Source organism: Pristis pectinata, chromosome 23 (assembly GCF_009764475.1).
Source record: "Pristis pectinata isolate sPriPec2 chromosome 23, sPriPec2.1.pri, whole genome shotgun sequence".
In the NCBI taxonomy this organism is placed as follows: domain Eukaryota; kingdom Metazoa; phylum Chordata; class Chondrichthyes; order Rhinopristiformes; family Pristidae; genus Pristis; species Pristis pectinata.
The window spans coordinates 33,974,535-33,994,830 of NC_067427.1; the positions used below are offsets into that span (position 1 = coordinate 33,974,535).

The 20,296-nt window shown below is 39.3% G+C and overlaps 1 protein-coding gene across 4 annotated transcripts in view; it reads right to left on the reverse strand.

The window, feature by feature from the left end:
• The window catches only part of LOC127582227 (histone-lysine N-methyltransferase EHMT1-like), a 193,079-nt gene that overhangs the window by 160,295 nt on the left and 12,488 nt on the right, over positions 1–20,296 (reverse strand). The window contains exon 1 of one of the 4 annotated variants that reach the window (XM_052037352.1): positions 1,018–1,039. The exons of the other annotated variants lie outside the window; for them this stretch is intronic. The gene's annotated coding sequence lies outside the window, so the exon portion shown is untranslated. Of the gene's footprint in view, positions 1–1,017; positions 1,040–20,296 lie in introns of those variants that run through there. 4 annotated transcript variants of the gene reach the window in all.

The window sequence follows — 20,296 nt, forward strand, 5'->3', positions numbered from 1 at the left end:
GATTTTAAATTTAATGGTGTTAATATGGAAAAACAAGTGCTTAATTTTGATTTCTTTTCAACTATAATGCATTTGTATCCAAATTAAACTTAGTTTTATGTATACAATGTTTGGATGTAGCAGTTAAAACCAGGACAGACATTGGTTAAATCCAAATCTGCCTTTTTTCACTTTGATGCATTTCCAACAACTTGTTAAATAACAAATCATTACAAACCTACATTCTTTAAACATGGAAAAAGAAAGCTAAATCATACAATTTCCATTAGATGTAAAAGAGTCTGTTTCAGTTTATAAAGTGACCTACAAATTCAATCAACTTAACAGGTAAACAATGCACAAATGCACAGATGCTTTCCTTAGGAAGGCACAGAGCTCCAATCCAAAACCCAATTAATACCAGATTCCAAAGTGAGTTGAACTGAACCATGGCAAAATGTTTTTTTTCATTTATGTGCTTCATACTTCTAAAGGTAAAGCACATTTTCTCATCCACACATTGTACCCAAGTTCTTTTTAGATCAGCACGCCACAGTAATAAAGATTTTAGAATGCTCATAACAGAAAGATCGGTGACTCATAATTTGTACATTTCAACGAGATCTTTCATTCTTCCAAACGCCAGAGAATGAAGAATCTCTCTCTCTCTCCCCTCATATGGCAAACCCGTCATCCCTGCAATCAAGCTAGTGAATCTTTGCTGCACTCCCATTTTGGCAAATGGGAGTTTTTCAAAAAAGGGACAAGAAACCCCAAGGTCCAAGACAACTGCAGCAAGATACTGCTACTCTTGAATTCAAATTCTCTCATAATAAAGGCTAACATATCATTTGAATTCCAAATTGCCTATTACGCCTGCACATTGCCTTTCATGACTTGTGTCTAAGGGTCCCTTAGATAATCAACACCAACGAATCTCTCCCCACTTAAAAAAAATTTAGCTTTGTTTTGTACATCAAAGTGCATAATCTCACATTTCCACATTATATTCCATCTACCATGTTTCCATCCACTCACTCAGCTTGTCTCTATAGGTTGAAGTCTTTACATCTTCCTCCGTACTAACAATCCAACCTTGTTTTGTATCTTCAGTGAATGTGGAAACATCACATTTGATTGTGCAAGTCTATGGCACAAGTTCAGAATAGCTGGGGTCCAAAAACAGATCCCAGCAGTCACTGCCTGCCAATTTGAGAAAGATCCATTTATTCCCATTCTTTGCTTTCTGTCTAATAACCAATTCTAAACCATGTCAATATATTACCCCCCATTCTTCATGCTCTAACCTTGTTGGCCAACCTCTTAAAAGGTCAAAATACACATCACTAGTTCCCCCTCATCTGTTCTACTAGTCACATCCTCAGAAGAAGAACTCCAGTTAGTCAATTAAATGCAATTTTCCTTTCACAAGTCGATGCTGATTCTGTTCAAACCTATTATTCTTTTCTGTTCTGTTATTGCATCCTTCATTATAGATTCCAGCATTTTCCCTATTCTTCACAGTAGGCTAATAGTACCCATATTGTCTATCTTTTCCTAAGTGGTCGGGTCACACTTGCTACATTCCAATTCACAGGAACAAATTCCAGAATCTATATAGTTATGGAAGATGATAATCCACAATCTCTACTGCCACCTATTTCAAAATTCTGGAGTGCAAATCATTGAGTCCTTGAGATTTATATGCTTTCAAGTTCCCAAAGCTCTCCACACTTTTTTTCTTAACTTAATACTTATATTAGAGAATGAGGAACAGAAGAAAATATCTAGCAAGTTTAATTTTAAATCTTCTTCCATGGAGACAGATACATGTAGTTGTTTAATTCATCTGCCATTTCCTTATTCTCCATTATAAATTATCCTAATCAACACACAGCCAACTCTTCCCCCTTAGCTTCAGTTTCATTAGTTAAGATTTCAGTTCTGGATTGTACTACTTTAATTTCAAACTCAAATGTAAAAATTATATGATGTTTACTTTTCCCTGAAATATCTTTACAACAAGATGATCAATTAATCTTTTCTCATTGCACCATACAAGAGCTAAAATAGCCTCTCCTAGGTGGGTTCCTCAAAATATTGATCTAGAAAACAATTTCATATACATTGATTTCAAATCTCTATTTGGACTTTCCCCACTCTTTAATGTCCAGTATTGAAACATCAAACTTTAGACCATCTTCACACACACAATGGAACCTCCTTGTTCATACATGAAAATGTCCTAACCTGCTGCCTTTTCTTTGCCACTTACCACATGGTTTCAGTTAGTCTTAGAGTACTTCTCTTTCACTCCAACTTTGCTTCCTTAACTAGAATGCCCACCCCTTGTTCACACACTTCATTGTCCCTTCCACAATGTTCAAGATTGTCCAAAATTACAACAGGATCTAGGTCAACTGAGAAAGTGAGCCAAGGAAGGGCAGATGGAAATTAATTCAGATAAGCACAGTATTGTATTTTGAGAAGTTAAACCAGGGCAGGACTTGCAGAGTCAATAGTAGGGCCCAGGAGAATGTTAAAATAGCAGCTAGGGGTGCTTCCCTGAAAAAGATACCTGCTATCTACTCCATCTACGAATCTCATAATTTTATTAACTTCTATCAGGCTGTCCCTCAATCTCCAACTCTCCAAAGAAAACAACCGTAGTTTGTCCAACCTCTCCTTACAGCACATATCCCTCCATACATCAATGCTGTTAAGGGCCCTGCAATTAACTGTGTACTTTCCCTTTACATTTAATCTCCCAAAGTGCAACACTTCACGCTTGCATGGATTAAACGCCATCTGCCATTTCTTCACCCATATCTGCAACTGATCTATATCCCACTGTATCCTTTGTCAACCTCTACACTATCAACAATGCCACCAATCTTTGTGTCATCTTCAAACTTACTAACCGACCCATCAATATTTTCATTCAAGTCATTTACATACATCACAAACAGCAGAGGTCTCAATACGAATCTCTGCGGAACACCTCTAGTCATGGAACTCCAGCCAAAATAAGACCTAACGACAATTATCATCTGTCTACTATGGGCAAGCCAATTCTTAGTCGAAACAGCCAGGTCACTGTGGATCCCACACATCTTAATCTTCTGGCTGATCCTATCAAATGCCTTGTCCATGTAGATAACATCCACTGCTCTAAGTCAGGGAATTGAGTACAAAAGTTGGAACATCATGCTGGTGTACAAGACGTTGGTGAGACCACACTTGCATGTGTGTGCAGTTCTGGTCACCTAATCATAGGAAGTCATTGAGCTGGAAAGGTACAGAAAATATTCACAAGGATATTGCCAGTCCTGGAGGCCTTCAGTTATTAGGAGAGACCAGATAGGCTGGGGCTGTTTTCCCTGGAGCACAGGAGGCTGAAGGTTGACCTTATGGAGGTTTAGAAAATCCGTGAGTGGCACATATAAGGTGAATAGTCACAGTCTATTTCTCAAGATAGAAGAATCTAAAACTAGAGGACATATGGTTAAGGTGAGAGGGGAAAGGTTTAAAGCAGATCTGAAGGGGCACATTTCTTCAAAATTGCAGAATTGTGAAATAATAAGTGTGAGGGATGAGAGATCTAAATGAAGATTAGATGTCTTTATCGTCAGACCAAGAGAGTACTAGAGACTGGTACACTTACAACATTTAGAAGATATTTAGACAGCTTCATGGATAGAAAAGGGTTAGAGGATATGGGCCAAATGCAGGCAATGGGAGTAGCTCAGGTAAGCACCTTGGACTACTTCAGCCGAAGGGCCCGTTTCCGTACAGTATAATTCTATGACTCTATTTACTTCCTTGAACTTTTAAATCAACAAGTACATAGTAGTTTAGACTTTGGATGCTTAGGGAAGAAACTTTAGGGTTTTCGCTATCAGTTTCCATATATACACTGCCTGATTCCAGATTTAACTCACAATCTTCTCCCAACTCTTCTATTAGCACTAAAATTATCAGACTGCTTGTTGCACATCCAATGTTAGAAGGGTAGATATTTTCTCCAGCTAAAAAAATGGGAAGAGCAAAGACATAGTCATCATTCTCTGGAAAAAGTTCCTTGGTCACTTACCCAATCTCTCTCCTGATAATTGGCAGATTCTGAATGAGACTCAACCTCCATGTCCTATTTGGTACCATGATGAGCATCGGAGCATATACCCACTGCATCACGATGCCCCCTCCTTCCACCTCCATTACATCCAGCTGTCTCCATTGTTGCTTTAGTTCATTGATGCAGAAACCCTCTTTAATGCCTGAGCTACCTTTAAACCTAGCTATTTATAAACACTCACCTGCCAGGCCTACCATTCTATCCTAACCTCAATATCAAAAATTTTACTGCTCATGTCCTGCTTCTCTCCAAATCCCATCCTTGAAAACTTAAGTGACCTCCAGTGATCCTGTTCAAGCAGCACCACAATATTTTAAGTCTCTTGTTTTCTACTGCTTCCATGGAGTTGCCCCTCCCTACCTCTGTACTTACTACAGATCAGAGTATTCCATGTTTCTCCAATTCAAGCTTTTTGAATATCTTCAATTTTAAGGACTCCGTCAATGGCAACTGTACAACTGCAATGGACCTACATTTTGGAATTCCCTCCCTAATCCTCTCTACCTCTCCTCTTCCTATTTCCAACATTCCCCAAAACAACTTCTTAACCAATTATTTAGTCATCTGCCCCAATAGGTGACAAGGCCTATTGAACAAATCTCTGTGAAATACCTTTGGGGCCATCTTACAATGTTAAAAAATGCTGTATAACGAGAGCTTGGAAATTCTTTTGCTGCATTTTACTTATGTTAGACATACAGTTTTTAAGAAGTGCCATTAAGATCCTGATATTAAAATGTGATGCTCACAAAGCAGCTTTGGGAGTTCCCTGGGGTAATGAGATGCTGTGTCAGTGCATGCTACTCCTTAGATTATTAGCAAAACCTCACGACTGTTACCTTAGGAGCCAGTCCTTGAAGGGACATATGAAGAGTAAAAACAGCACTGCACTTCAGCAAATGGAGCTGGTTTCTTCAAGAATGACTGCTGTCACATTGGCAAGGGAGGGAGGGAGGCAGTGACGGAGAGTCCTCGCAACATCTCAAAGGGGTTTGATGGAGGGATGTTCTCTAGAGACCCATCAGGCCTATAACCAGGAGATCCTGCCAGGAGGATGCCATGGAGTCTGCCAGGAGTAATCCTGGCAGTCCACAAATGCCTCTACTTTGGTGGTCAGCAATATCAGCAAATCCCCAAGGCTATTCTGCCAACGCTTGAAGACTGAAGGAAAAGTAGATGGAATTTTTCTGTCCTTGAACATGGAGCCTCAGTGACCTTTCTTATGCAGCAGAACTGTAAAATACAGCAAAGATCAATGGCAGCAGTTTGCAATGATCCTTTGTTTAGGAACCAAGAGTGACCGCAACCTTGACTTTAACAGAGAGCAATCCAGGTACATGTGCATGCAAGTCTGTGTAAAGTTTAGATCTCAGCAAGGACTAAGGTGGTGAAGCATAGCCTACAGACATTGTTTCTCAGAGAAGTCTAGAGAAGAGCACGTGTTCCTCTACAGTCTAGATGGATAGATTCTTGCCCCTGACACTGGTATACCATTTACACCAAAGTAACTGTTAGAACCATTTAAAAAAAACTCTATTTTGAGAACAAGAATTTTCAATAAGTGATAAAGCATACAAAGTTAAGGTATTAAGAGTCCTAAATTAGAGTGTTAGAGTAATACTAATTACTTTGAATACATAAACCTATCCCCATTATCATATTGTGCTTCTGAGAAAAGTCTACTTTTCCGGCACTGCTCATCTTATTTCTTGTTGATTAATTTTGTGTGCATTTCAACAATTTTTAATTTTTATTTTATACTTGAAGCGTTTGTCCCTTTCAGAAAACCAAGCTGCTAACTTACAATTTCTAAGTTTTGATTTTACATTAAATACATCTTGCATGAAATATATAAATTAGAAAGTGACTATCATTGTTTAAGGACTTTCAGTGAAATGTTTTTCAGCACCACTTTTCCCCTCAAGATTGTGTGTGAAGCAATGTTCTAAGAAAATCTAAAAGGCCAATGGTATGTGGACTAAATCAAGAAAGTTTTCTGAAGAAAACTGTTCAGAATATGCTCACTCAAGATAAAACACTTCTTCTGGCAGGTTCCTTCACAGTTCTGATGGGTCATTGACATGAAACGTTAACATTTTTTCTTCCCAAAGATGCTGCCTGACTGCTGGGTGTTTCCAGCATTTTCTGTTTTTAGTGCATAAAACATGGCTAAGTCAAGGGGCAAGAGTGAGCATCTACAACTGACTGCAAAGGATTTGAGCTCTAATATCAAACAATCTATTTTAGTAGCATTGTACAATTCTAATGGCAGAACACCATGCCTTAAATCATTTGACAAACACATTCCAATGCAACTTCCAAATGTAAACATCTACTCAATAAGACTGGTTGAAATAGGAATAAAATTTTCTAGACGACTGACTGGCAAAGTTCCATAAATATCGGAGAAAAACATTTTTTTTAGAAGAACATAAACCAGCAGGATTCTTAAGCACTGTAAACTGATGAGTTTTGACTAAATTGCTTGGACACTATAAATTTCATAAACCAACAGAAAACTCATCTTTGAGCATGAAATTAAATACCAGAGTTTTCCTATATAGTTCCAAATATTCCATTAGATACTGTTTTTTGCAATGAAGTTGTATGGCTTCAAATTATTTCCTCCTTTAGTAGATGCATATATCACACAACTATACTTCTCACTTACCTTTCCCTGCCTTTACAGCAGCCATTTTCTGAGATAACAAGAACCTGAATCTCAAATCCAAAATGGCCACTACATGCAATTCCTCTAATATGCGCTTCATTGACTAATGGGGGAAAAAAACTGAACTGTAGATAAACTGAATATTTATATGACAATTAACATTTTAATTAAGTCAAGAATGAAATAAAGTGCAAAAATATAGCTCTCAATAATCCACTCTTACATTAACATTGTAGATTACATTTCCACAAGCAACTGCACAAAATGCTCCTTGAATACAAATGTCATGATAGCAAATTCTGAGAATAGATTATCTAATCTCAATACATTATCCTTTCTTAAACTATTTTCTCCTTCCAATTTCAGCTCGTATCCATTTTATTTCTACATCCCAATATTTTTTTTCCTCCTTGTTTTGGTTATTCTTAGTAGATCTTGAATGAATTAAATTAATTAAATTAACTAATTAAACTTGAGCAATGCAAGTACAATCATGATGGCAAAAATACCATGGTTTTCCAAACAGTTCACACTATTCCATCAAATTCTGTTTTTTGTGCAACAATGCAAGTCGCTCAAAGTTTTACAAACACCTTCAACATTCACTGGAATTACTTGAGAATAAAATCCAAATGGGGAAGCATAAATTGGTTGCTCAGGAAAATTCAAACAATAATGAATTGCTCATTAAAGAATCAATGGACCAGTACATTTTAGGTCATGTTAACTTTAATTTGATTACATACGGCTTTTACTAAATTGCAATTTTTTTAAAAATCAAGTCAGAAATACTTTTATGAATAGCAAATCATAATTGACAAATTTGCTAGAGTATAGGTGTTCTTGTCCACAAATTGCAAAAGGTTAGCAGACAAGTGGTTTGGAAGGCAAATGAGATATTGACCTTCATTGCATGAATGTCAGAATTTTGAAATAGGTAAATATTGTTGCAGTTGGACAGGGTGTTGGTGAGACGATACCCAGGTGCTGTTAACAGTCTTGGTCCCCTAATTTAAGAGAGTATACACTGGCATTGGAGGCAGTTCAAAAGGGGCTAATTCCTAGATTGAGAGAGTTGTCCTATCACAAGCAGCTAAAGAAATTAGGTCTATATTATTTGCAAGTTAGAAGAATGAGGGGTGGTCTTATTAAAATACAAACTCATTAGGGGGCATGACAGGGTAGATGTCAAGATGTTTCATCTGGTTAGAGAATCTTGAACAAGGTGAAACTGATGTGTGTAGGAAGAACTTCTTGCAAAAGTTGGTGAATCTTTGGAATTATCTATGCTGCAGACTTGTGGAGGTTTAATCATCGGAGACATTTAAAGAGGAAGTAGATAAATGTTCAAAAGATTAGGGAGTTGAGGCCCAAAGGGAACTGGCACAGAAGAGGAGATGAGGCCCAGAGCAGATTAGCTTTGATCATATTCAATGGCAGGACAGGCTTGAGGGGGCTGTGTGGCCTGCTCCTGTTCCTAGTTAATGTTCTTACACTAATCAGTATTTCACACAATGTAAGAAAAACATACACCAGAATCTTCAATATCATTCCCATTTCTAAAATAAGGTTTTGAAAAAAGATTCATTGTTTAAATGAATAACACAATAATTTCAAGCAGATATTCAAAAAGTAAAAACTGTATCATTCTACTTCACATTTTCTAAAATGTGACAAAGTAGACTGCATTCAATTCTGGTCACCCCATTATAGGAAGGACATGGAGAGGGTGCAGAAGAGGACACTGCCTGGATTAGAAGTTGGACAAATTTTTGTTGCTTTTCTCTGTCAAACATATTAGAGGTGTTTTAGAGGCTCTTAGATAAGCATATGAATATTTAGAGAATGGAGGGATACGGACCACGTGCAGGCAGAAGAGAGTTAGATGTCATTAGTTTAATTAGTTTGTGGGCCGAAGGGCCTGTTCCTGTGCTGTACTGTTCTACATTCTATAATTAAAAGAAACCCATGCCTCATCCACCACATCAAATTACTCATAATGGATTAGAATAGCTATTTCATCTGAAAATACCATCACTGAACCACTATGTTCCACTCCTCTCAAATTTTAACACTTTACAATGCAGATACCTTGTAGAATAACAAAAGTGCTCTCTAATCTGGTACCACACGTCAAGCAGAATCCACCTGTGCAACTCATTTAAATCTTCTGAGTTTGGAAGACCTGTCATTGCATTGGCTGCAAGTATTGACTTTGTGGCAGTTCTCTTGCTTCAGTCTCAAGGATTGTGGGTTCAAAGTTCTGCTCAAGTGAGCTCAGCTATAATCACAAATTCTAAGGGCTTGTCCATTCCAAGCCAAGTAAATTTCTAATACAAGTCTTATTACTACTAATCTCCCTGGCACCAAAAATGAATATTTGGAAGTTTTGGATCTCATTCTTTCAAATTTCAATTCCTGTAGGAAATTTTCATCAACTTTTTTTTAGCCTTTTCTATCCATACCTTTATCATTCTCTTAACCCCATCTTTCTTTCAGAACATAATTTGGCACTGAATAAAATTTCTAACCAACTTGATGAGTTGGGTTCTGATATTTCCGGAAGGATTGCTCAAAACAATCATTTAAAGAGATGTAGAATTGCTTGGTAAAAGGAGAGACATTTCTTCAGATCACATCCTAGTTTTCAAGTCCCTCCATGGCTTCACTCATACCCATCTCTAATCATCTCCAAATAGTTGTTCTGTCAGCTATCAGACCCTCTGTAATTCCTTTGCTAAACCTCGCCATGTCTTTTCCTGGTTAGCTGCCCAGCTATCTCCTTTTGTGACTTGGCATCAAATATCATTTGATAACGTTCCACTGAAGTGCATCGGGATGACTTGTTGCATTAGAGGAAACTGTACAGATACAAGCTGTTCATGTTGTTCACACAGGTCACAAAAGCTACCTGGAGCAGACCAACATTTTGAATATTTGAGAAACCCCATGTTCCAGTGAAAACATAATTAGTCATGGGCAACTGTGAAGTGCAATGAACAACCAGTATCATTTGTTCACCACCAGCTACATGTTACCAGTGACATGTTAGTTCCAAGACATTGTCTGTAAAGTGTTCCGAAACATCCATAAGTAATGAAAAGCACTATATAAATGCATCTGTTATTTCTTTGCAAATCTGTGCCAATATTCAAAAGAAAAACAAACTCAATTACCCACCATGTTTTTTTCATGGACTTAAAACTAATACAGCATGGAAACAGGCCCTTCGGCCCAAGTTGTCCATGCCAATCATGGTGCCCACCAAACTAGTCCCATTTGCCCACATTTGACCCATATCCCTCTAAATCCCTCCTATCCATGTACTTATCCAAATGTCTTTTAAATGTTGTTGTTATACCTGCTTCAACCACTTTCGCTAGCAGCTCATTCCATATACATACCATGTGTCAAATGATTATTTATAGGGTTTACATAATTACATCATTTAGTAGTACTGGCATAAGTATGAAATCAGATTTTTTTAAAAAAGACAAAAACTTATCCTTATAAATTCAGTGTTCTACTGAGTTCTAACCTAGTGACCCCTACTAAAATTTTAACACCTGAAATTTCCTATAATGGAAGCATCTAGCAGGTTCATTTATACTTGACCATATTAATTGAACCTCCTTTTAACTTTGTTGTGCCTGTAATAAGCATCGGCAAAAATCATTGAAGCCCCAGTACATACTACAAGAAACATACCCATTTCATCCAATGGTTGCCCTGCAATATTTTTAAGACTGATAAAATGTCATTTCTTCTACACAGTGCAGTCAAATGTGATAGGGCATTTTCAAGCAGAAAGAGAATGTGTCTAAAAGCATCCTACACTTTCTTCTCTTAAGACCTGTCTGCACAATTATTTTCTCCAATCATCCCTTCTTTTATCAAATCCTCTACTCTTGATTCAGCATAACTTGCTTTGCTTACTTCCTTACTTCTTCACTGTTTTTAAGTAAACCCTTGAATATGCTGAACTTGATTATTCTGTGATTACTAATGCCCACCCAATAGAATTATAAAATTGTACAGCACAGAAACAGGCTCTTTCAGCCCTCTTTATCCATCTTGACCATGATGCTTATCGAGCTAATCCTGTTTGCCTGCATTAAGTCTGTATCTAACCATGCCGATCCTATCCATACATCTGTCCAAGTGCCGCTAAAAAAGTTGTAATTGTATCTGGCTCTACCACTTCCTCTGGCAGCTTGTTCCAGATACCCACCACCCTCTTTGGAAACACTTACCCCGCAGATCACATTTAAATCTCTCCCCTCTCACTTTAAACCTGCGCCTTCAAGTTCTAGACACTCTTGCCCTGGCAAAAAGATTCTAAATATCTATCCTATCTATGCCCCTCATAATTTTATGAACCTCTAAGGCCACCCGTCAGCCTCCTATATTCTAGTGAAAATAAACCCAGCTTAACCAATCTCTTCTTAAAGCTACAGCACTCCTTTCCAGGCAACATTCTGGTGAATCTCTTCTGACTCTCCCTATTGCTAACCATATCTATCTGGTAGTGTGGTGACCAGAACTATACACAATATTCCAAATGCAGTTTAACCAATGTTTTATATAGCTGCAACATTCTCCAACTCTTATACTCAACACCCTGGCCTATTAAGGAAAGCCTAACAAATGGCTTCTTCACTATCCTGTCCATATGTGTTGCTACTTCCAACAAGCTATGGATTTGCACCGCAAGGTTCCTCTGTACACCAAGGCTCCAACCCTTACTCTAGATGTCCTATCAGAATTTGACTTCCCAAAGTGGATTGCCTCACTTGTCTGGATTAAACTGCATTTGTCACCACTCTGTCAAACACTGCACCTGACCTGTGTGTCATTAAACAACCTTCTTCACTAAGAATCCTCCAATTTTCATGTCATCTGCAAACTCACCAATTAGACCACCTACATCCTCATTCAAGTCATTTATATATTTTCCAAACATCAGATGTCCCAACACCGATCCCTGCAGTGCACAACTTGTTAACAGACTTCCAGTCAGAAAAATACCCATCCACCACTACCCTCTGCCTCCTCTCACCAAGAATGTGATAAATTTTGTTTCTTGCATATTAACAAGGATAATTTACAAATACTCAGATACAATAAGAGGTCTGAAATTAAAACTATATGCTGTAGATACTCAGCAGGTCTAGCAGCATTTATGAAGAGAAACTTTTTCAGTCGATGACCTTCCATCGGAACTGGAAGAAAGAAGCATGTTTTAAATTACTGAGAAGGAGGAGGGGTGAACAAAGAGAATGTATGTGATGCAGAGGAGACCAAGAGAATCCAGTTAACACAATCCTGTTGGTAACAGTCTGCTAGAGGAACTCCTCCACCACTGTTTGCTGTTCGAGATTCCAGCATCTGCAGTCTCTTATGTGTGACAATTCTGTCGGTGCTGTCAAGAAGATGGTGAATTCTGTAAATCATAGATGATTTGTCTGAAGGAGATGCAAATAGAGGAAGATGAATGAAGGAAGAAGAAAATGAAAATGCTGGAAATGCCAAATACAAAACACGGTAATTGCTAAAAAGAGAATGCTAGGAAAACCCTCAAGGTCAATCAGGACCTGTGGAAAAAGAGAAACCGAATTAGTGGTACAGGTGTATGTCCTTACATCAGTACTGACTAATTCTGATACAAGCAGGAAAGGCTGGTTATCTGACAGTCCAAGGGCTGAACTATGACTATGTGAGGTACTGTAATTTGAGCTAACATTGGTACCGTTTCCAAAGTGTGGAGGTGAAATATTTTCCAGGAATTCACCCCTTTACCAATGAGTCCTTTAAAGAGGGGAAAAAAACAAACTGCTGCAGGACCTCAGTGAGTCAGGCAGCATCTGTGAAGGGAAATGGACAGTCAACATTTCAGGTCGAGACCCTTCATCTGGACTTAAAGATAGAGGCAAGGTAGCCAGTATAAAGAGGTGAGGGGAAGGGGTGGAGTACGACCTAGCAAGCAATAGCTGGATCCAAGGAGGAGGGGTGATAGGCAGATGGAGGAGGGAAGAGTAAAAAGAGTGACAGAGGCTGGGAGGTGATAGATGGAGGCAACAGAGGGTAACAGATGTGGCATCTGACAGGAAAAGAAACTGAAGCATGGAATCAAATAAGGGAGATGGGGTGGGCAGATAGGAGCATTAGGGGAAGGGGACCCAGTGGGATGAGTGTGTGGGTGATGGGCAGATGGAGTGCATGGAGGTGGGGAAAGAAACAGGGTGGTGGTGGCTGGGGGTGGGATGGGTGTGGGAGGAACTGGGTACATCAGGAGAAGAGAGAAAAAAGGGACAGAGGGGGGACACGTTACCCAAAATTGCAGAACTCAATGTTCATGCCGTCAGGTTGTAGACTTTCCACGTAGAATACGAAGTATTATTCCTCTTTTGGCTTCTTCCCTTTCCTCCGAACCAAAGGCGTAGCCATGGCCACTCACATGGGCCCCAGTTATGCCTGCCTTTTCGTTGGCTACATGGAGCAGTCCACATTTCAAACCTACCCAGCACAGCTCCCCAACTCTTTCTCTGCTAAACTGATGACTACATTGGTGCCACTTCCTGCACCCGTGCAGAGCTCATTCATTTCATCAACTTCGCTACCAAACTCCACCCCGCCCTAAAATTCACTAGGTCCATCTCCGACACCACTCCCCTCTTTCCTCATCTGTCCCATCTCAGGAGACAGAATTATCCACTGACATTTTCTATAAACCCACTACTCCCACAGTTACCTCAACTACATCTCCTCCCAACCTGAATGGCAAGGACGCCATTCCCTTTTCTCAGTTCCTCCGTCTCCACATCTGTTTTCGTGATGAGGCCTTCCACTGCAGGACATCCTCCTTTTATGAAAACGGAGTTTCCACCCCACTGTCATCAATGGAGCCCTCACCCCCATCTCCCCCACACCCCGCACCTGCCCTCACCCCATCCTTCCAAGGCATAACAGAGATAAGAGTTCCCCTAGTCCCCACATACCATCCCACCAGCCTATGCATCCAACATATCATTCTTTGTAACTTCTGCCACATAAAACGGGATCCCACCACCTGGCACATCTTCCCCTCTCCTCTCTGCTTTCCGCAGGGATGAGGCTAAATGCAAATTAGAGGAACAGTACCTTGTATTTCGCCTGGGCAGTCTCTAACCTGGCAGCAAGAACATTGAATTCTCAAACTTCTGTTAACTGCTCCCCTCTGCCCCTTCTTTCTTTTCCCTCTCCTCCTGATCCTACTGGCTCCATCACCCTATCACTTCCCCCTCCCTCATCCTCTCCATCTGCCCATCACCCACTCACTCCTCCCACTGGCTCCCCTTCCCACCTCCTTTATTCCAGGCTCCACCATCCTCTCCTATCAGATTCCATCATCTTCAGCCCTTTATCATCACTTCTGCCTATCACCTTCCAGCTTGACGTCATTCTCACTCATCTCCCTATCATCCCCCACACCTGGATCCACTCATCACCTGCCAGCTCTTGCTCCACCCCTTCCCTCCACCTTTATATGCGAGCTCCCTCCCCTCTTTCTTTCCAGTCCAGATGAAGGGTTTCAACCCAAAACATCAACTCTCCATTTCCCTCCATGAATGCTGCCTGACCCACTGAGTTCCTCCAGTGCCTTCGTGTGCTGCTGCTCCTTGTTTGCATTTAGCCTCACCTTGACTGCAGAGGAGGCAGAGGTCAGACAGATCGGTCTGGGAATGAGAAGGGGAATCAAAATGGCTAGCAACCAGGAGCTCAATGGCCATGCCAGACAGAGCACAAGTGCTACACAAAGTGGTTGTCTAGTCTCACTGATATAAGAGGAAGCCCTTGAGAAAAACGAATGCTTCACAACTTCTAAAATTATACTGAACACATTTGATGCTACAAAGCCCCTTGAGAACATGCAAAATTCAGTCCTCTGTACAACTTGCTGAAGAGGACTGAAGAATTCAAAACAGACCACTGGCAAAACAAAAAAAAAAATTAGCAAATAAGCAAGATCAAAAGAACCAGCATGCCAGACAATGCTGGGAGTGGGGTCATGAAAAGTATTTGGTGCAGAATGACTTTGTTTGCCCAAGACAGCTTGAGAAAGATTAGGGGAACGGAAATCTGACTGGATCAGAATAAAGATAAAGCAAGCAGAAGGGTTGATCTTATCAAAACATACAAGACCCTAAGGGGTAATGACAGGGTAAATGTTGAGATGTTTCCATTAGTGGAAGAGTCCTGACCAAGGGGGCACAGTAAAGACTCTAAGATAGGGGAGGGGTAATCATTTTAAGTCAAGGTGTGTTTTAATTTCTTATTGTAAATGGTGGCATATCTTTGGAATGCTCTACCCGAGACGGTTGTGGAGGCTAGAGCTTTGAAGTTATTGAAAGAGGAGATAGATAAATGTTTGAAAGATCAGGGAATTCAAATTATGGAGAACTCGCACAGAAGAGGAGACAAGGCCTGGGTAAGATCATCCATAATAATATGGAATAGCTGGGCAGGCTTCAGGGGCTGTGACCTACTGGTCCTAAGTCCTCGTGTTTTTGAGAGTAATTAGGAAAATAAGGAAGGAAACGAGGGTTAAAGGTTAAAAGAAACAAAGTGGCAGTGTTGAGCATAAATAAAACAAAAAGTTGCGAGAAGGGGAAAAACAAAGGGAATTAGAGGAATTAGGAGAGTTGTAAAATGAAGAAAAGGGCTACAAAGAACAAATAATGAGCAAAAATGAAAAAAAAAACATGGACACCAACATAAACAAGATATACATTTACAAACTGGGAAGCATAGGGTGTAGAAAGTGCATGGAAACCAATGAGAAATGACACGGAAAAGATAGTAAGGAATAAAAAATACATTATAGAATGAAATAAAGAAAGCAAGATAATGACTATGGAGAAAAGTCATAAGCAAAAGAAAGCACAATGAAGGAAAAGAAATCTGCAGTTAAAAGAACAACAGGAAAGAAAGTTCAGTTCAACGCAACCTCCACACGGTGGCTACTTCTACCAATGCAATCATCGACAGATGCACCTGCCACAGGTGAGGACAAGATCAGTGAAGTTTATCCCATGTGTAGGTTTACTTACTACCTGCCACAGACCCAATATGGTGCTCACATCCTTCAGGACTCTTGTCAGTGTTGATGCTACAAAGCTACAACCAAGTCTTCCATCCAGAGTACATTTATGCTCTTGGTACTTTCAATGCTTCTTTCAATTGTTACTCAACATGGAGAGCACTGATTCAGCAGATGAGGGAGGATGGTACATGATAACCAAGAGAAAGTGTTTTTGCTCATGTTTGAACTAATGCCATGACACTTCATGGCATCTAATTATTGTTGATAACTTCCAGAGCTAATCCCTCATCAAGACATGCCTAAGGATTGCAATGAAGTCTGGCATATTGGCTTTAAGAAACAATTCTGAGAGTATGACAATGTCAGTCTGTTCCTTGACTGGCCTGTAGGACAGCTCTCCCAACAAATCCCAGTATTTGAGAGGACTCTACAAGGTCAACCGAGTTGGCAGCAATTTTGCCATTTTCAAATTCAGTGCCTCACCTGGTGCCTGGCAGTCCATCTACCTTTTATTCTTTCCATTTCAATGTAGCAGTAATACTACAATTAAGTGGCTTGATAAGCAATTTAAGAGTCAACCAGATTGGTGCATCTGGAGTCACATATACAGGTCGCCCCCAGGTTATAAACACTGACTTATGGATACCCCCTACATACAAAAAGCTTCCATAAATCTTATTAAATTTAAAAGTCTGACGTACGTATGTACATTCCTATGAACGGCAGAATTAGTTTTTTCTCTCTCTCCCTAATTTTAGTAATTGTTCTTTATCAGTCGTGCGTGCTTTTGATGCCATTCATTACAATACTGTGGAGGTATGGTTACCATAATCGAGTGATTTTTGTAAATTTTCTGACTTATGGACATCTATAAACACGGAACCCACTAATTACCTGGGGAAGTCCTGTCACCCAAACATGGTAAAGATGGCAGGAGTTTTTTCTTAAAGGACAAGGGTGAATCAGATGATAAAAATGAAGTCAATGGGCATAAAGGGGATACCATTCCAATAGCTTGAAACACATCCTACAGGAAGGAAGATGGTTGTGATTGATGAACCCCAGCACATCACTTGGAGTTCCTCAACCATCTTCAAACACTACAACAATGACCTTCAGTTATACATTCAGCGTGAAGAATGTTCACTGATGATCGCAAACTTCCTCAATAGATGAACTAGTCCACACCTTTACACAGCAAAATGTCAACAACTTGAGCTAATAAGTGGCAGGTAGGGAGAGGCAATAAATGATGGCCTTGACAGCAATGTCTACACCCCAAAGAAAATGAATAACTGAAAAAAGGCAAAACAACTCTCAATAAAAAGCAGACCATGAAATGCAAATTTCATGATCTGTAGGTGCTTGTCAATGACTTCAAAGAAAAGGGCCCTTAGAGATAAGGACTGATCAGTCTTCTGCACTGTTTGAGAATCAGGTGCCTTCTGGAGGAATGTTATCAACCTAAGTAGCCAATCAGACTTAAAACCGCAGACAAGTGAAATGCACTTAACCTATTTATTTTAAGTGAAATTAAGTTCATTTACCAAAATATTATACCAAAAAATTGAAATACAGATTGGGACAAATACAGCAGAAAAGAGTAAAAACAATTAACCTTAAACTGTAAAGCAATTATATTTTGAAATGCAATTCTGAGGGAATAACAATTCACCTATCAAATTAAGTTCAAAGCCAGAGACCTTGTTCAGATGTAATTAAGAAAACAATTGCATCTCATTTACAAGCCCATATATTTTCAGTGTTTTTTAAGTGCATAAGAAGTTGACATTCATATTAAACCACTGATTCTGTGAAGACTGCAACAGCACAACCTATGGAGATCCAAGGTATTACAGACAGATATTTCCAAATTTCCACTGTACAAATACATCAGAAGTTCACAGCAGTTTTACAGAACAATGATAGGAAAATCTAATAGCTTCATCATTAGTATAATTGCAAATTACAGGCCCAGAAATTTTCCTTGGCTGTGTGGGCCAAATCACACAATTGGCAGCTATGCAATATTCTTCCAAAATTGGAGTTCTACTGATTTCAATTAAACTGAATTTCAAAAGTGGAGTACAGCACAAACTGACCATAATATTGCACATATAACACAAGCAACTGAATTTATAACTCACAAGTCAGCAAGGGTACCCCAGGTACTGGGCCTTTTAGTTGATCACAGAGGTCCAGAATCTCAAAATCACATATGTGAAAGGCAATAAGCAAAACCCAGGCAATTTGCCCAACTGAAAGAAGACCAAAATTCAAGTCATACGAGTCAAACTTGAATTGTGAAAACTGACAAATGCCTCTCAGCTGGTTTCCACCCATAGCCTAAGCTGAGGGAGGACAGGGGTGAATTGGAAGAGGGAGGAAAAAGAATGAAAATGCTAAGATATGTAGGCAGCCTTAAATATAAAAACTAAGTAAACAAACATTTGTGAAGCTACAAATCACAGCACATTCTGCTGTTTAGTAGTCTACCAATTAGACTAAAAAACATCTAAAAAATAAATCTTATTTAAGCTGTCAAATGCAGGAAGACATGAAAACTTGAACAATTATAACCAAATAATATTGCAAATTTAATATTTATTTTTGCTTTGCATAACATACAAGGCAGCAAGATTACAAAGCATGAGTCACCAGTGCTCTAACTACTTGGATACACTTGGATAAGCAGTAAAGTATATCCAAGTTAGTAAGACATCAATTATATAGTCAAAGGGTCTTCTCATCTGAACCTCTCTTTCCACAGATGCTGCCTGACCTACTGAGCGTTTCCAGCATTTTCTGTTTGTAATCATCCATTATGTTGTTTAGTTGGATAGTCATATTCAAACTTATAAATTCCAAGGCATTTCAAGTAAACTACCATGCTTTGAATGAGGACCAGGACTAACATTCATTAACACTAACTGGATAACTTCAAAACTGAGTTTATGATATACAAAACATCTGCGAAAGAGTTTTGAGAAACATGTGGATGAATGATTTCTGTAAGCCATTGAGAACATAAATTGAAATCTGGCTGGGTGTTTAGTTTCAACATTCAATCTTCCATTTCCTATATCAACTTATTCTTGCCTCTATCTAAGTCTAGAGGAAATTATGCAGACATAAAATTCAACATTCATTTGAGATTAACTGTCTGAAGGCTCTGAGACATTTACAGCTGTTGATCACTCACTTTCTTCCCATTGTCATTTTAATTCAGGCCCTGATTTTGAAGAGTTCATTTGAACTCCACATCAGTTTACAAATCCAAGTTATGATAGGCAGTTCTTACATGAACATTTATTCCAAAATATCCACAAATTACAAAACATAAGGAATAGCAGGAGGAGGTCATCTGTTTCCTCTTGCATGCTCCGCCATATAATAACTTTGAACTGTGACCCCTACTTCTTGACATCCCAGATCTACTTTGTTACACCCCTTCTCCCCCCACCTTTTTATACTGGCTACCTCCCCTTTTTCTTCCCAGTCCTGATGAATGGTCTTGACGCGAAACGTCGACTGTCCATTTCCCTCCATAGATGCTGCCTGACCTGCTGAGTACCTCCAGCATTTTACATGTTGCTGCAGATTTCCAGCATCTGCAGTTTCTCGTGTCTACTTTGTTAAGACCCTTCAGAATTTTGCACGTTTCAATGAGATTACCTCTCATTCATCTGAACTCAAGAAGGTAAAGACCCAGTTTGCTTAACCGTTCTATGCATGACAAACTCACCATCCCAGCAATCATTTTGGTTAACCTTTAATACACTCCCTCAATCACAAGTATATCCTTCCTTAATGAGGGTGACCAGCTCCTACATATAATTTTCCAGATTCAATGTCACTAGGGCCTACATAATTGAAGCAAGGCACCTGTATTCTTATATGCAAATCTTCTTGCAATAAATACTAGTCGCCTTCCTAATTGCATTACTGTATCTGCACATTAGGTTTCAGCAGTTCATTTACAAGGACACCTGGTCCCTCCGAACAACTTTCAAACTCACATTATTTAAATTTCTATTTGTACAACCAAAGTGGATGACCTCATTTTTCCACATTACATTCCATGTGGAATATAATTATATCCCATTCATTTAACCTTCCTGACATCCCTTTGTATTCTTCTCACAATCCACATTGCCACCCAGCGTCATATCATTAGCAAACCTCGTAATGATACAACCCTGGTCCCTTCAAACAAATCATTGATAAGAGCTTGTGAACAGCCTAGGTGGCTCCAGCACTGATCGCCACAACATCCCACTTTCATCTTCTCCCCATTTCAAAATTACATGTTTATTTCTACTGTTTACCCATTAACCAATCCTCAATCCACACCAGTATAATACCCCCAATACCATGTGCCAGAATTTTGTTTAATAATCTCATGAGTTTGTCAAAGACCTTCATAAAG